Genomic DNA, 19,276 nt, shown 5'->3' with positions numbered 1-19,276 from the left:
GCTTTATCTGCATGATACTGATAAATGGAATATTTCCTACCATGAGTTCAGTCACTCAGTTGTGTCCAGCTCTTTGCGACCCCATGGACTTCAGCACACCAGGCTTCCTTGTCCATCACCAATTCCCAGGGCTTGCTCAAAAGCTTGTCCATTGAGTTGGTGATGCCATCCAACCATCTCATATCAGTAACCAAAGAACAATCATCAATGATTGTAGCCACCAGGGAAGGTGAGCTGATGAGGCCTAATGAAACTCAGGAAGGAAAGAATACCTGCCATCTAGCAGTCATCAGATAGCAGCCACTCTCCACAGTGAGCCCTGAGGAAACTCAGGATGTGAGTGAAAACACAGGATCCTGGACCCAGATAGCTGAGACATATAACAAAGGAATGATTTCAGTGAGCCCAGGCTCTTGTATCTTCCCACACATAGTGAACCAGTGAAGTTGCTCAGTCCTGTCTGACTCTTTGAGATTCCATGGACTGTAGCCTACCAGGCTCCTCCATCCATGGAGCTTTCCAGGCAAAAGTACTGGAGTGGGTTGCCATTTCCTTCTTCAGGGGACCTTCCCGACCTGGGGATTGAACCCAGGTCTCCTACATTGCAAGCAGACGCTTTACCATCTGAGCTACCAGGGAAGCCCACACATAGAAAAGTGCTAAACTCCTTAACTTGGGATATCTGGTTTTCTTTAATTTACAGTAATCTTTTAGCATTCAAACTACCTGCCTTTTGTTGCAAAACCTCTATATAATCTGTCCCTCCCTCCCATGCCTCCTCAGAGCAATTCTTCCTGGGTTACTTAAGATGCTGACTCCCCGGCTCGAAGTCCTAAAAATTCCTGCCGAATAAAAAATAACTGTCAACTTTTATGTTGTAAATACTCTTTTAATTTCACAATACCATTCACTTTTACTTTCATTTCTTCTTTTGCTATGCAATCATTTAAAGGAACCATAAAAAAAAAAAAAAAAAAAAACAGATGTGTAAAACATTTTCTTCAAAATGGTCTGTGTCAAATAACTTTCCTTAGAATGAGTGTACTTCCTACCACGTACACATTCGCTGGGCCTGCATTCCAAAAATGTTGCAAGAATACGTGCACAGCTGGGTTGCCCCATGACACAGCAGCTGCATGATGTGTTGCCATTATGAATCTGCAGGAAATGGACTTTGCATGTGAAGGGGTCTTCCTGTCTTTCCTCATGAGCAGAAACATATCATTAGGGAGGAGCTGCTGGGTCAGCACTCAGGGTGGATGTGGTGATGACTAGAGGTTCTGGAGCTCTTTCCTGGAGCAGGGCTGGAGGGTGGGAGCAAAGGTACAGGGGCGCCAACAACCAAGTCTTCAGCACAGATCTCTGTTAAAAGAGTGGGGTCTGGGGACATGGTGCTGAGCCTTTTGTACCTCCAGAGATCCTCAACTAGCATTTGAGTGGTCAGAGGTGAGGAGCTAGAGGGCTAGCCCTGCCCAGGCAGATGTTCATATTAACAGGGAAGAGCCAATTCTGACTCCTTGTTCCATCTGTTTCTTTGACTTTAAACTTTGCTTTTTGTTGTTTTAGTTATTGTAATCATACATAATGGCCTGAAGCACCAAAGATTGATGCATTTAAACTGTGGTGCTAGAAAAGACTCTTGAGAATCCCTTGGACTGCAAGGAGATCAAACCAGTCAATCCTAAAGGAAATCAACCCTAAATATTTGTTGGAAGGACTGAATATTTTGGTTACCTGATGTGAAGAGCCAATGCATTGGAAAAGACCCTGAGGCTGGGGAAGATTGAGGGCAGGAGAGAAGGAGGCAACGGAGGATGAGATGGTTGGATGGCATCACCAACTCAATGGACATGAGGTGGGGCAAGCTATGGGAAATAGTGAAGATCAGAGAAGCCTGGTGTGCAGCAGTCTACAGGGTCACAAAGAGTCCGACATGACTTAGGGACTGAGCAACAACAAATAATGGCCTTTCTCAGGGAACCCTGCCCCTCTGCCTGACTGTGGCTTTGTTCAGCTCACACAAAGACAATCTCATTCTGTCCACCTGTGAATGACTGCAGGAAAGAAGACATTAACGCATCCTCTCCTAGTTTACAAAATAAACGGCCTTTATACTTTGTTTCCTCACCTCTCTCCCCATCCCATCTCTGTTCTATAAAAGAAACTGGCATCTAGACCCTAATAAGATGATTATTTTGACACATGGGTCTGCTGTCTTCTGGGTCTGCCAGCTTTCAGAATTATTCCAATAAGTCTGTAGACTCAATGGCCTGATGTATGATAAGCAGAGCAAACTTGGACTTGGTAACATTCAGGCATGCTGAGGAAGGGCTCAGGTTTTGCCCTGACTGCATCATCAAAAATTTAGGTAAGGTTTTTAGGGGCTTCCCTGGTGGCTCATTGGTAAAGAATCCACCTGCCAATGCAAGAGACATGGGTTCAATCCCTGATTCTGGAAGATCCCACATGCCATGGACCAACTAATCCTCAGTAGTCGTGTGCCATGACTACTGAGCCTGTTCTCTAGAGCCTGGGAGCTGCAACTACTGAGCTCACGTGCCCTAGAGCCTGTGCTCTGCAAGGGAGAAGGCCCTGTAATGAGAAGCCCACACACAGCAACCAGAGAGTAGCCCCTTGCTTGCAACTAAAGAAAAGTCCATGCAGCAGCAAAGACCCAACACAGCTGAAAATACATAAATCAATAAAATTATTTTTTAAAATTAGATTAGGTTTTTACATCAAGTCTATCAAGAAATTTGATTCAATCATCCTGTAAATGGAAGAGACAAGGTGAAAAACTGGGCTTTACCAGAGAGGAGGTTAGGGATCTCCTTATAAGGTAGCAGGTCCTATTTTCTAGAGAAAGGTGAGCCAGCTAAGGCTGAGCTGAAGGATGGTGGCTGGGTCTCTTAGTGTGAAATTTTCCTGCTATAATCCTTCTCTGCTTAGGTTTCATGAGAGTTTAAGAACTATGGAGAAAGCCACCTGCATTATTGATAGGTTGCATGCGTGCGTGCTAAGTCACTTCAATTGAGTCCAACTCTTTGCAACCCCATGGACTGTAGCCTGTCAGGTTCCTCTAGCCATGGGATTCTCCAGGCAAGAATACTGGAGTGGGTTTCTATGCCTTCCTCCAGGGGATCTTCCCATTCATTTCAGTTCAGTTCAGTTGCTCAGTTCAGTTTGAGACACCATGGACTACAGCACGCCAGGCCTCCCTGTCCATCACCAACTCCCAGAGTTTACTCAAACTCATGTCCGTTGAATCAGTGATGCCATCCAACCATCTCGTCCCCTGTTGTCCCCTCTCCTCCCACCTTCAATCTTTCCCACCATCAGGGTCTTTTAAAAGGAGTCAGTTCTTCACATCAGGTAGCCAAAGTATTGGAGTTTCAGCTTCAGCGTCAGTCCTACCAATGAATATTTAGGACTTATCTCCTTCAGAATGGAATGGTTGGATCTCCTTCCAGTCCAAGGGACTCTCAAGAATCTTCTCCAACATCACAGTTCAAAAACATCAATTCTTCAGCACTCAGCTTTCTTCACAGTCCAACTCTCACATCCATACATGACTACTGGAAAAGCCATAGCTTTGACTAGAGGGACATTTGTTGGCAAAGAAATGTCTCTCCTTTTTAATATACTCTCTAGGTTGGTCATAACTTTTCTTACAAGGAATAACCATCTTTTAATTTCCTGGCTGCAGTCATCATGTGCACTGATTTTGGAGCCCAAAAAATAAAGTCTGCCACAGTTTCCATTATTTCCCCATCTGTTTGCCATGAAGTGATGGGACCAGATGGCCTCATCTTAGTTTTCTGAATGTTGAGTTCTAAGCCAACTTTTTCACTCTCCTCTTTCACTTTCATCAAGAGGCTCTTTAGTTCTTCTTCACTTTCTGCCATAAGGGTGGTGTCATCTGCGTATCTGAGGTTATTGATATTTCTCCCGGCAATCTTGATTCCATCTTGTGCTTCATCCAGCCCAGCATTTCTCATGATATACTCTGTATATAAGTTAAATAATCAGGTGACAATATACAGCCTTGATGTATTCCTTTCCTGATTTTAAACCAGTCTGTTGTTCCAAGTCCAGTTCTAACTTTTCCTTCCTGACCTGCATTCAGATTTCTAGTCTAGTATTTCCATCTCTTTGGGAATTTTCCACTGTTTGTTGTGATCCACACAGTCAAAGGCTTTGGCATAGTCAATAAAGCAGAAGTAGGTGTTTATCTAGAACTCTCTTCCTTTTCTGATGTTGGCAATTTGACCTGTGATTCCTCTGCCTTTTTTAAATCCAGCTTGAACATGTGGAAGTTCACGGTTCATGTACTGGTGAAGCCTGGCTCAGAGAATTTTGAGCATTCATCTGCTAGCTTGTGAGATGAGTGTAATAGTGTGGTAGTTTGGGCATTCTTTGGCATTTCCGTTCTTTGGGATTGGAATGCAAACTGACCTTTTCCAGTCCTGTGACCACTGCTGAGTTTTCCAAATTTGTTGGCATATTGAGTGCAGCACTTTCACATCATCATCTTTTAGGATTGGAAATAGCTCAACTGGAATTCCATCATCTCCACTAGCTTTGTTTATTCATAGTGATGCTTTCTAAGGCCCACTTGACTTCACATTCCAGGATGTCTGGCTCTAGGTGAGTGATCACACCATCATGGTTATCTGTATCATGAAGATCTTTTTTGTATAGTTCATCTGTGTATTCTTGCCTGCCGAGGTCCAGCCCCGGCTGATCCAGGGTATTCTAAGGAGAGATGGCCTAGGCGACTATTTATATGCTAACTAGAGATATAAGAGTAATAGAATGAGGATAGCTCAGTAGGAAAATTAAGTGGAGAAAAGAGGCTGAGTAGCTTGGTTTACGCGAGAGACCAACAAAACTTCAAAACAGGAAGTTTGCACCACTTACGTAGGCCGCAGGCACCCTCTCGAATAGCGGAAGGTGCCCCACCCTAGACACCTTCTCGAGTGGGTCTTAGAAGCCCAGGCATAATTAGTAAGCATGGTGGGTTCCACACTCCAGATGGAGACTTCAGCCAGAATTTAAAGGGAAGAATGACATGGGGAAACCAAGCGTTGGTGAGCAAGGCCCGTAGCTTTATTTTCAACAGGGGCTTATATACCCTAAGTTACACATAGAGGATAATAGGGGATGCAAAGTCAGCAGTTTTTGATCCTTATCAAAAACCAGGGTTTCTTTCCTGCAAATTTATTGTATACAAATGGTTTAGGTGATTTACATCATCTTCTGGCCAGAAGGCCTACTAACATTTTATGACTCTTGACAAGGACTTATCAACAAAGACTTATTTTCACTAAGAGTAATTATTTTAAGGTTTGGCGCCATCTTCCGAAGATAAAATTGCATTCCTATAGGGCGGATGTGTAATGGGTTTACAACAAAGGAAAGAACTTATTACCTTAAGGGTCTAAAGTTACTAACACCAAGGCCACTACTTATTTTTTCTATATACCAACTATATTAATTAATACACATTCAAGGATACAATTCAGGGGATGTGAAGACTTGGCAACAAGCATTGGCTCATCAATGAAATCCTTTACTAGTTTATTCTGACAGTTTTTAACTCTCTGAGAGGTTCTAAGCTATTTGAATATCTTAAGCTTCCCGTGCCTCTCGAGGCTGGGAGACTGTAAACAATTCTATGCATAGCTGTAGGAGTCCGGGTAAACTTGTCAGGCGAGTTAGAGAGCCATCTGAGGGGTTTGGATTTAAACACTCCTAATTGCCCAGGAACTTTATTAATTGGAGCTGTAAGTTAACTCTTTGACAGAGAGAGCGAGATGGTGGTGGGGGACAGCCCCCAGTAAAGTCAGAGGTGAGAGCACAAAGCATTAAAGTAGGCAGACTCTGGTTTTTGGGGGGTAGATGCTCGAGAATATCCAGGGGGACTCCTGAGGCTCGATCCCACCTTTGCGTATGTGTATGACCTTTGTCACGAGTGGAATGCCTCACCGGCTCCCGGCACTTGCCTCCTCTTCTTAATATCTTCTGCTCTGTTTAGGTCCATACCATTTCTGTCCTTTATTGGGCCCATCTTTGCATGAAATGTTCCCTTGGTATCTCTAATTTTCTTGAAGAGATCTCTAGTCTTTCCCATTCTTTTGTTTTCCTCTATTTCTTTGCATTGATCACTGAGGAAGGCTTTCTTATCTCTCCTTGCTATTCTTTGGAACTCTGCTTTCAAATGGATATATCTTTCCTTTTCTCTTTTGCCTTTCACTTCTCTTCCTTTCACAGCCTCCTCAGACAACCATTTTGCCTTTTTGCATTTCTTTTTTGGGGGGATGGTCTTGATCATTGCCTCCTGTACCATGTCACAAACCTTCATCCATGGTTCTCAGGCACTCTGTCTGTCAGATCTGATTCCTTGAATCTATTTATCACTTTCATTGTATAATCATAAGGGATTTGATTTAGGTCATATCTGAGTGGTCTAGTGGTGTTTCCCTACTTTCTTCAATTTAAGTCTGAATTTGGCAGTAAGGAGTTCATGATCTGAGCCACAGTCAGCTCCCAGTCTTATTTTTGCTGACTGTATAGAGCTTCTCCATATTTGGCTGCAAAGAATATAGTCAGTCTGATTTCAGTATTAACCATCTGGTGATGTCCATGTGTAGAGTCTTCTCTTGTGTCATTGGAAGAGGATATTTGCTATGATTAGCACGTTCTGTTGGCAAAACTCTGTTAGCCTTTGACCTGTTTCCTTTTTTACTCCAAGGCCAAATTTGTCTGTTACTCCAGGAAGTTCTTTACTTCCTACTTTTGCATTCCAGTCCCCTATAATGAAGAAGACATCTTTTTTGGTTGTTAGTTCTAAAAGGTCTTCACAGAGCCCTTCAGTTTCTTCAGCATTACTGGTTGGGGCATAGACTTGGATTACTGTGATATTGAATGGTTTGCCTTGGAAATGAACAGAGATCATTCTGTAGTTTTTGAGATTGCATCCAAGTATTGCATTTTGGATTCTTTTGTTGACTATGAGGGCTACTCCATTTCTTCTAAGCGATTCTTGCCCATCGTAGTAGATATAATGGTCATCTGAGTTAAATTGACCCCTTCCAGTCCATTTTCATTCACTGATTCCTAGAATGTCGATGTTCTCTCTTACCACTACTGTTTGACCACTTCCAATTTGCCTTGATTCATGGACCTGATATTCCAGGTTCCTATGCAATATTGCTCTTTACAACATTGGACTTTACTTCCATCACCCATCACAACCACAACTGGGTGTTGTTTTTGCTTTGGCTCCATTTCTTCATTCTTTCTGGAGTTATTGCTCCACTCTTCTCTAGTAGCATATTGGGCACCTACTGACCTGGGGAGTTCATCTTTCAGTGTCATATCTTTTTTCCTTTTCACCCTGTTCATGGGGTTCTCAAGGCAAGAATACTGAAGTGGTTTGCCATTGCCTTCTCTAGTGGACCACATTTTGTCAGAACCCTCTGCCATGACCCATCCGTCTTGAGTGGCCCTACGTGGCATGGCTCGTAGTTTTATTGAGCTAGACCAGGCTGTGGTCCATGTGGTCAGTTTCATTAGTTTTCTGTGATTGTGGTTTTCATTCTGTCTGCCCTCTGATGGATAAGAATAAGAGGCTTATGGAAGTTTCCTGACAGCATCTAATGTAGAGCTACCCCAGCCATATGTAGGTTGGGATGGTAGACAATGCACTGCCAGAGGTCACTTACCCTGAGAATGTCCCATTTAGCCTATTGACTGAAGACTTCTCATTTGCTAATGACTTTGCCAGGCTCTGGGGAGGTCAAGAATGAATACCACATTGTCTGATGCTGGTGGTCCTGATAGCCCCTTAAATAATCACAGAAATATAGACTCATACATTTCAATAGTGTAAAGAGATTTGACCTAAAACATTTAGATTCAATTTAATGTTGACCATTCATTAACTGTGAGGCACACCCTTTGCTCTCTTATCCTGTTTCCTCAGCTGTAAAGCAATGATTTATCCTGGTTAAACAGTCACTGAACTTATTTAATAAGATAATGTGTATTAATGGGACTTCCCTGGTGGCTCAGATGATAAAGAATCTGCGTGTAATGTGGAGACCCAGGTTCTATCCCTGGATGGGGAAGTTTTCCTGGAGAAGGAAATGGCAATATCATTTCAGTATTCTTGCCAGGAGAGTTCCATGGACAGAGGAGCCTAGTGGGCTACAATCCATGGGGTTACAAAGAGTCAGACACAACTGAGCAATTAACACAATGTACATTAAAATATTTTATAATTTGTGTGGGATCCACAATGTGGAAGAGACAGCCTAAAATGACACAGCCAACTATTATCAGATGTCAATATAATGCTCAAGTGTTATAGTTAAGAGATAATTATATCTTAATTATATCTCTTAATATCTCGAGATAATTACTAATAATACTCTAATAATAATAATGTGATCAGTTGCAGCCAGCTCTTTGCAACCCCATGAACTGTAGCCCACCAGGCTCCTTTGTCCATGGAATTTTCCAGGAAAGAATATTGGAGTGGATTGCCATTTCCTTCTCCAATAATAAAAATATTGAGTGCTTATTATGATTAGACATTCTATTCATGCTTCACCTGCATAATTTCGTTTATAAGAACAGTAGTTTTGAATACAGAACATGCAACTATTTTCAAATTGCTCCTACTTTATAACTTTATCCAAAGCTGTTGGAACTCATGAGTATTATTATATTTTAGATAGCTGTATCAAACATTGGAAATGCAGGATATGTGTGAAAATTTTCACACTGATATAAGAAGGAAGAGGATCTTGTTTCAAGTTTATGATGCCATAAACCTATAATACTTAAATTATACTCATGAGTTCCGTATTAGAAAGTCATGCAAAATGATTTCAATATGAGTCATAGATTCAGGCTAAGAAGTCATGACTGTTAGGCAATTATGATGACCAAAGTTTCTTCCTTGATGGTGGAGTTCTCCAAAAACTTTTTACAATCCGCTTTGATTACAAACTCTTATTCCGTAACCCGTATCTGTTTGCCTGGGCAAGTCCAAGAATTGGTTATGGAATAAGAGTTTATAATCACTATAGAAAAGTTAAATTATTATACTCAATCTCATGTCCTGCCAACGTGTGGACAGATAAACCAACACTTTCATACAGGTTTGGCCAAGAATTTCTCTTGTGTTTTTCCATAACCCAAATGTACTTCTTAGCAAACCCAATATTAAGGCAACAAGCTTGTGGAGGCAAGTATGGAAATTACCAAAAAATAGGATTAAAATAGTGTTGGAAGGGTGATAAGAGCAAAATTCACTGAGACACAATATACTTTGTGTCTTCATTCACTTCATTCACTTCATTCCTTTGATTAAGACTTCAAATCAGCCAGAGCTCCAAAGGAATAGATTAAATAACTAGAAGCAAATGTCAGGGGGGGAAAAAAGTCATCACAAGTCCAGACCTGATGGAAATCTGAGATGTTCTGATCTTTGCATGATTTCATCAGCTTATTCACTTCAGTGCCATTCACATAAATCATTTATTTCTTTCAATGAGACTAATAGTCTTGCCAATCTCACATAATCTATAATGTAAAAAGTGGTGTTTAGAAGCATCTTTAAAAATGCCTTTTTCAGTTGAAAGTTTTACTCACTTCTATTTGGAGTCAAGTGTCCAATACAAAACTTGGAAAATGAAGGCGGATGGAGTAGTCTTCCCCTGTAAAGTCCACTTTCTGTGGCCTTGACCCTTATCATCTTTTAGTTCTTTGCCTCCTTCCTTAGTACTGATACTTACTCACTGCTTAGAACTCTTGGGGTCCCAGCTTCACTCAAACTCTGGAGTAGAGGAGATTACTCCCCTTCCACAGGCCTGATACCCTCCATGCTTGGTGTCCAAGATGAAGGGGTCTGTTCCTTTGCCTACCTGTCCCTGAATTTCCCTGAGCTCCTAGACCCAGGATCCCAGCATTCACCTCATATCCAGTTCATGGGACCCACTCTCAACTATTCTCTGTCCTGGAAGGTTGGGTTTTTGAGAAATGGAGTATTTGCTGCCATATAAGTTAAAAAAAAAAAAGGAGACGTCACAGTCATCAGAGATTGCAGTCATCACAGGTGGTGAGCTGGTGAGCCCTGAGGAAACTCATGAAGAAAGAGTATCGCCATCTAGCAGTGATCAGACTACACCCACTCCCCACAGTGAACCCTGAGGAAACTTGGGTTGTGAAAACAGAATCCTTGCCCCAGACAGCTGAGATACATACCAAAGGAATGATTTCAGTGAGCCCAGACTCTTGCATCTTCCCACATATTAAAAAGTGTTAAATTCCTTAACTTGGGATACTGATTTTCTTTAATTTACAATAATCTTTTGACATGCAGACTATCTCCCCTTTGTTGCCACATTTCTATATAACCTGGCTCTCCCCCATCACCTTGTTTGGAGCAGTTCTCTCGGGGTTACTTGCGATGCTGCCTCCTGGGTGTCAAGTCCTAAAAATTCCCACCAAATAAAATGCAACTCTCAACTTTTAGGTTGTGGGTTTTTTTTTTTTTTTTTTTTTTTAGTTGACATTTTCTATCCTCATAGAAAAGGGGAAAGAATTAAAAAATCACATTTTGGGTAATTCAGCAGTTCTACAGAAGATCAGCATTGAGACACAAAAGTTCACTTTCAGTTTAGGTCAAAAAACAGTAAGTAGGTATCCACAATGAGCACATATTATACCAAATTACGAAATGATACACCCAATTTCTGCCCTGAAAGAGTCTTACTGCAGAAACAAATATGCAAAGATAGCACTTTGATACAATTTCTAAGTATGTAATAGAGGTGATAGTAATCAATGAATGATTAATCAATGAATATGATAGTAATCATTAATTTTGAGTACTTACTATATGCCAGCTATTCGGTTGGCCAAAAAGTTTGTGTGGATTTTTCCATAATATGTTATCAGATCAGATCAGATCAGTTCAGTCACCCAGTCGTGTCTGACTCTTTGCGACCCCATGAATCACAGCACGCCAGGCCTCCCTGTTCATCACCAACTCCCGGAGTTCACTCAGACTCACGTCCATCGAATCAGTGATGCCATCCAGCCTATGTTATAGAAAATCCAAAAAACTTTTTGACCAACTCAATATTATGCTAAAAATGTATCTAGAGTCTTTAATGTGATTGGAGAGGAAGGCAGAGGCTAGATAATAAATGGTCTTGGACTCATGTAAACCCAGTTAGAACTTTACGTGTTTGCATGCTCAGTTGTGTTTGATTCTTTGTGACATTTTTGGACTGTAGACCACCAGATTCTTTTGTCTATGGGATTTCCCAGGCAAGAATGTTGGAGTGGGTTGCATCTCCTTCTTCAGGGGATCTTCCCAACTCATGGATCGAACCCATATGCCCTGTGTCTCCTGCATTTCAGGTATATTCTTTACCACCTGAGCCACCAGGGAAGCCTTACTTGACAGGTAGCATAATGGAGACTCATTGAAGAATTTGAAGAAGAGTCAAGGCTGGGTCAGTTTTACATTGTAAATACAACAAGCTGTGGCTTAAGGGATAAGACATGGAAGACAGGTCAGGGCAGAGATGATGAAGATCTGAGCCAGGGCAATAGTTTAAGAGAAAAAAAAAGAGAAGCTTGTCAACTCAAAATATCTTAAAACTAAAATTAGTGAGATCTATTAAATGATAGATGTGACAGTGGATAAAAATAAAGGCATCAAGGATGTGGCTTTGATTTTGGCTTACTAGTAGATGGGGAGTATATGAGGAGAAACATGTCTGGGAGAATGATGGGGAGATGACGTGTCCAGTTTTGGACACGCTGAAACCAGAGTGGCCATGGTCAAACAGTGGAGATGTCCATAACAAGTTGGATTTGGCATCTCAAGGTCTGGGGGAGGCAAAGGCTGGAGATAGAGTTGTAGAAGTCTGTGTTGTTTCCTTTCCCTCCTCCTTCCTAGTCATCCAGGCATCACACTCATAACCCCATATTGCTGTCGATACATTCCGTGAATTGTGACTAATGGACGAGAAGAACTGAGCAACAGTTTCTTCCCCCTCCTCTTCATTTGACACAAGCCTAAATAAGGCTATCATAATTTGAAGATAATGTGGATTCTCTGGTTCAGTCCTGTGATAAAACACATCCCTGCCTCACACTTCATCTAACTTTTCTCTGCCATGTCCTTCCTTCCCCCTAATCATTTAACATGAGATCAAATCTGAATCTGTATGTGAATCAGGCATGTAATTTAGTAGTGAGTGTCAATTGGTCTCAGGTCTTTTATCTACTCAAAGGAAAAAGAAATACAGAAATTCATAGAAGTGTAAAACAAAAGTAATTGATACCTCGATTTGGAGTAATGAATATGTGGTTATTTATCATCTATGTATGTTTTATGAAGGTTGAAACTAAAATGTGTTACTTTTACTGGGCATATGCCATTGACTGAGATGTAGTAGGAACACACTAGATAAGAGAAAGAGTAAATTAAGGCACGTTAAGTGATATAATGGGCTTCCCTAGTAGCTCAGACAGTAAAGCATCTGCCTACAATGCAAGATGGTTCAATCCCTGGGTCGGGAAGACCCCCTGGAGAAGAAAATGGCAACCCACTTTAGTACTCTTGCCTGGAAAATCCCATGGACTGAGGAGCCTGGTAGTACAACCCATGGGGTCACAAAGAGTCGGACATGACTGAGCAACTTCACTTCATACTTCAGGTGATATAATAATCCATTTATAGGAAAATGATCACAAGGATAATAGAGGGTTGAATGATGCATGCAACTGTGGTTACAGGAGTCCAAGAATATATCACTAGATCCTTGAAGGAAATTCATCACTGTAAGTGTAGAGTTTCACCTGGTGTGTATGGTGAGTGAATTCGTGATTCACGATGCATTCTGAGGCTGCTCTGAAAAAGGAGTCTCTTTGCATGCTTTTGTCATGACAAGTTTTAGGAAGGTTGTTGACTTTCTCAAACAGGTCAACCATAGAACCCTGGATATATGTTCCCACAGTCTTCCAACCACAGCATCCATGTTGGGTTTATCACTTGGCAACAAGATAAATATTCTGATGAGGTGTTACACTCCCTAACAAAGCTCGTTTCATGTACAAACTTTCTCACACTCGTGGCTAGCCCAGGGCAACATCTCAAAATAGACGAGGTTTGCTTTCTATTGTCCTGGATTCTAGAAGTGTCACTCTCTGTGGCCTAGCCTCAATCTCATTAAAAACCTTCTCATTCTCTTGCTTATCTTCTTCACACACCCCAAAACTCCTTCCCTGACCATGTCTCCATCCACTCCATCAAAATCCTCTCTGCAGGAATTTGAAAACATGTATTATCTCTCCAGGAGACATTAACATGCTAAATTTTATTTTTGTTGCTAATTGTAAAAGGAGATGTTTATTCTTTTGTAAAGATACTTCAAGGAATGTATGTTGGAGGGTGTTCTAGTCAAGGTGACCCCAAATTCACACTACAGGGCTAACTACTTCCATATACACTTGGTCCTGCTCCCAGCAACAACTATTTAAATTTCTAAAGTGAATCATGCTATTTAAACACACAGGTTAATTTGTTCTAATGATCTTTGTTATAAAAACAGTGTTGTAATATATTTAACTGAAAGTCTTTTATAAAATAAGATTACTATATGGAGTTTTGTTTTTTTAACAATTTATTCTCCTTAAATTGTTATGGGCTGTCTGGATTTTTTCTTTTTTCATTTTGTTCCAGTGATATTTGTTGGAATAATCTGACATTTGTTGGAAATGTCTGAGTTCAGCTGGTGTTCAAGTTGGGGTGTTCTCCATAGCTTTTCTCTCTCTGGATGATGTCTTATCTTTAAGGGCTGTTTTATTTTTTTGGCTATGCCTTGCATGAGGGATCTTATTTCCTGGACCAGGGATCAAGCCTGTGCCCCGTGAAGTTGAAGTTCAGAGTCCTAACCACTGGATAGCCAGGGAAGTCCCACTATATGGACTTTTGTGTCAAACAGGACTTCCTTTTTGACCTACATTTACATTATCCTTTGGATAACTTCATTAATGACATTACTGCTAGAGGAGATACAGCTTTCTAAATTGTACAGTCCCTAGTTACCAACAAATCACATGGAAAGGGTAATTAAGAAGAGTTAGCATTTGCTCTGGAGAAGGCAATGGCACCCCACTCCAGTACTCTTGCCTGGAAAATCCCATGGATGGAGGAGCCTGGTAGGCTGCAGTCCATGGGGTTACTAAGAGTCAGACACGACTAAGCGACGTCACTTTCACTTTCCACTTTCATGCATTGGAGAAGGAAATGGCAACCCACTCCAGTGTTCTTGCCTGGAGAATCCCAGGGACGGGGGAGCCTGGTGGGCTGCCGTCTACGGGGTTGCACAGAGTCAGACACGACTGAAGTGACTCAGCAGCAGCAGCAGTGTTTGCTCACTCAGCATGGAGAGAAAAGAAAGACATCACAGTGTGTTAAGGATGAATAAGTCACTTAACAAGCATTTAGTGGGAAACTATCTGAGCCAAGTGTCTATCCTGGCCATCAGGAAGATGATTATGGTTGTGGAACTCATGATGTTTACCCATTTGGCAGGAAGACAGACACTGAATAGTTAGCTGCAAGAGCTATTCAATCACAGTTGAATGTCTGTTTTGAAAAAAAGGACACTGTATGTCATCTCTAAATTAGAATATTAGAACCTTATTCATAAAGTTGTTTTCTAATTTTGGGTATTATTTCTATGTATTTTTCTAATTTATGCATAATTTATTGTAGTGCTACTGGAAAGAAAATGAACACTTCAATATACTTTGATAATATATTTCTGATTTTAAAATAAATGCATACCAATTATAGTACATGTGAACATTTCTAAAGTAAATGAAAAAAATTACAAATATCTATAAAGCTGTAACCCAGAGGGATCACTGTTTACATTTTGACATATTTCTTTCAAATCATATTTCTGCACATATTAAATATATATATAGTTGATGTCATACTGTATATTTAATTTTATATCCTTCCTTTTTCCACTTAAGATAATTGCATACACATTTCCTAGAAGATAAGCAAATAAGGTGAAAGATATTCTGCTCATTTTTTTCTTTACTTCTATAGAAATGATCTGTCCTACAACTTTTACATATACTATTTCAGGGTCACTAATCTTACCATAAAGCATTGGAGAAGGAAATGGCAACCCACTCCAGTGTTCTTGCCTGGAGAATCCCAGGGACGGGGGGAGCCTGGTGGGCTGCTGTCTATGGGGTCACATGAAGTCGGACACGACTGAAGCGACTTAGCAGCAGCAGCAGCAATATCACCATAAAACCTAATCAAACATATTTTACAACAGTAAGGAACACTTTGTAGAAGTTGTGCTTTTCAAACTGGTATCCTAAGATGTGTCTCATTCTTTGGGTTCTTTCTCTTCCAGACTTCTCAGATTTTTCTTGCTAAAACACCACTTTTTACAAGTTACTTCCCTTCTCCAGGGTATGCAGTAGGCTGCCTTTAGATTGGGTTTCCCTGGTGACTTAGTGGTAAAGAAACTGCCTGCCAATGCAAGACGCATAGGAGATGACGGTTTGATCCCTAGGTCTGGAAGATTCCCTGGAGAAGGAAACGGCAATCCACTCCAGTGTTCTTGCCTGGAAAATTCTGTGGACAGATGAGCATGGCGGACTATAGTCCATGGAGTTGCAAACAGTTGGACAAGACTTAGCAACTGAGCACCCAAGCACACCTTTAAATTAGCTCTCAACTCCATCTAGCTTTAGAGGGCCCTCTGTAAGATGCTGTCTTCTTTCCTCTCTCCAGCTCCTGTACACTGACTGCTCCAGGCAGACCTCAGCCACAGTCAGTCAGTGTGCTCCCCACTTTGTAATTTTAGTGTCTTTCTTTTTCTATCTCCATTTTTTAAAATTTATCTCAACTCTTTCCTTGAGGTCCTCAAACACAGTTTCAATGCTTTCCCCTCCTCCCTATAACATTTCCTACCTTTGGCCCTATTCAATTTAGCTCTGAATCATATATTGCCTTTTACAACTTTCTCTAATTGCTTGATTGGTGAATGTCGTTTTTTCGGATGCTGAGCTTATCAAATTGCTTTAATCTAGACAGGGCAGTGACTTCCACACCTGGACACCAGCAATCCCTGTTATACCAGCTAACACCATGGGGCACTTGCCATGTGAAGAATAATATGTTAAGTACTTGACAGACAGTAACTCATTCATTCTTCACAAAAGTCTGTGTCTTTTAGGAATGCTTTTGGCTGCTAATGAGGACCCGAGATGGCTCACAATGCCTAAACAATACAGATTTATTTATAATCTATTATGACAGTAACAACCAGAACAAAAACCGGATGTAGGTGGTTTCCAGCATTGGCTAGGAACTCTGATGTCAGGGTTCTGGTTTGGCATCTCTACAAGTCTTTCCGGCTTCCCGTGGTTGCGATATGGCTGTAGCATTTCCCCGTAAAACATCCTCACACAACCCTGCTCAAGGTCGGGCAGGAGGGGTGATGTAGGACAGGGGGTTCTCCTTGCATATCTCCCTCTTATCAGGAGAGAAAAATTTCCCCAGATTTTTCCCAGCAGACTTCTCCCACATCTCATTGACTAGAACTGGGTTATCTCTCCATCCTCTAGATAAGCAACTAGGTCCTTCTTCCCAAGATCAAGAAAGCTCTGAATACTGAAAATCGGGAAGAAAGATGTGAAAAATGAACTGCTCTTGCATTGGCAATGAACACTACCAGCTGTGGAGCATGTTAGGAAATGTAAGCTCAGAGAAGCTGAGGCATTTGCACAAGATTATCCACTCCAGTATTCTTGCCTGGAGAATCCCCACAGACAGAGGAGCCTGGTGGGCTACAGTCCGTGGAGTTGCAAAGAGTCGGACGCAACTGAGCGACTAAGCACGAGGACAGGACATACAACTAGTAAAGAGCATCTTCGTTGTTGTTTAGTCACTAAGTCGTGTCCGATTCTTTTGTAACCCCATGGACTGTAGTCCACCAGGCTCTTCCATCGATGGGATTTCCCAGGCAAGAATACTGGAGTGGGTTGCTATTTCTTACTCCAGGGGATCATCCTGATCCAGGAATCAAACCCGCTTCTCCTGCACAGGCAGGTGGATTCTTTACCGTCTGAGCCACCAGGGCTTCCCACTAAATGGCATGAAGATGTTTCAAATCAGACTTTTGGAGTCTCTCGAAATCCACGTCTTTGCTCACCACACTATAAGGTCTTTCTAGAGAGTTTTAGCATCTTATCAAGTCATCAAAAAATATTCAGTGTCCATTTGATGCTCAACACTGTTCTTACTGCTGAAAGGGAATGAAGTATATAACCTAGTTAGTGACAAAAGCTCAACCCAGATGAAACAGCTGGAACACACAAGGTTAATTAATTAAAATCATACATTTTTATGTTGCAAGTTCAACTTGAAGGGGTATGGTTCTATATCACAGGAGTTCACCAAGTTTTATAGAAGTCAGACTGGACACTATGTTCATAGTGTCCAATCATACATATTTGATTCTGTGGGAATAAATTGGCTTAGGAGACTGTTGCGCTGCCTATGTGTGGTTAAAAAACAGTTGAACAAATTGAAAAAGGAGAAGGACCTAGACCACGAAGCGATAGTACCCGCTGAACGTTCACTGAGTCAGAGAAGTGGCTGAGTGCCAAGGGAAGTGAAAATTTATAAAAGGGTCATTGGCTGTCTGCAAGGTTTCTGTGGTCTAATGGAGAAACCGAGGATTTGAAAGATCACTCTTGAAGTGAAATTTCAGCTCTTTTTTTTTATGTGACCTGAGATCTTCCAGAAATTAGTAAACTGAATAATTCGGCTTTTGATGGCCAGATACAGATTCTGAAGAACACACCTATCTCATTGTCCCTTTAATAATAATGAGGGGCTTGAGTTAAGTCTGGTCGTTCAAGTGGTAAAGAATCATCCTGCAGTGCAGGGAACCTGGGTTCAATCCCTGGGTGGGAAGATCCCCTGGAGAAGGGAATGGCTCTCCTCTCCAGTATTCTTGCCTGGAGAATCCCATGGACAGAGGAGCCTGGAGGTCTACAGTCCATAGGGTCACAAAGAGTCGGACACAACTGAGCGACGAACACTTTGGGTTAAGTCAGCCCACTCCTTTTTGACCAAAGACTCACATTAGCAAGAAGAGCTAAAGATAAGTCTGGCTCTGTGGACCACAGCCAAGCTAAAAAGCTCACACAGGGCTCAAAATCACAGGCTTGGTTTCAAGGACACCCCAGATTGTCAACTCAGCTCTTCAAGTGGAGACTTGCGGCTTGCCACACCAGCAGAGAAAAAGCATGGTGCTTTTACTTCTTTTCATCCCTATGGCTTTGGGGATTTCCTATGCATAAAAGTTAAGTGTGCAACTAGAGATTATCTTACTAGGCGAGGTAAGTCAGAAAGAGAAGGACAAATACTATATGATATCACTTATATGTGGAATCTAAAATGTGGAGTGAGTGAACATCTGTGGAACAGATTCGGACCTAGTGATCAGACTTGTGGTTGTCAAGGGGGAGAGAGGAGAGGAAATGGGACGGACTGGGATTTAGGGGCTGGTAGATGCAAACTATTACATTTAGAACAGGTTCAATGCACGATACTGGATGCTTGGGGCTGGTGCACTGGGATGACCCAGAGGGATGGTACGGGGAGGAAGGAGGGAGGAGGGTTCAGGATGGGGAACATGTGTATACCTGTGGCAGATTCATGTTGATATATGGCAAAACCAATACAATATTGTAAAGTTAAAAAATAAAATAAAAAAAAAAGAAATAAAATAAAATAGGTATATAACCAGGCCTTACTATATAGCACAGGGAAAGTATATCCAATCTCCTGGGATAAGCCATAATGGTGTTTGTGTACGCTCAGTCATTTCTGACTCTTTGTGGTCCTATGGACTGTAGCCCACCTGGTTCCTCTGTCCATAGGATTTTCCAGGCAAGAATACTGGAGTAGAGTGCAATTTCCTACTCCAGGGGATCTTTCTGATCCAGGGATCGAATCTGCCTCTCTTAGTCTCCTGCATTGGCAGGAGGATTCTTTACCTCTAGTGACACCTGGGAAGCTCATAATAGCAGAATATAAAAAATAAACAAAAAAACTATATGTGTGTAAAGCTGAGTCACTTTGCTGTGCAGTTTTAAATCAACTATGCTTCAATAAAGAAGCAAAGTGAAGAGAAGAAAA

This window comes from Bos indicus x Bos taurus, chromosome 24 (genome assembly GCF_003369695.1).
Source record: "Bos indicus x Bos taurus breed Angus x Brahman F1 hybrid chromosome 24, Bos_hybrid_MaternalHap_v2.0, whole genome shotgun sequence".
NCBI classification, from domain to species: domain Eukaryota; kingdom Metazoa; phylum Chordata; class Mammalia; order Artiodactyla; family Bovidae; genus Bos; species Bos indicus x Bos taurus.
Note: the sequence above shows the minus strand (reverse complement) of the source record.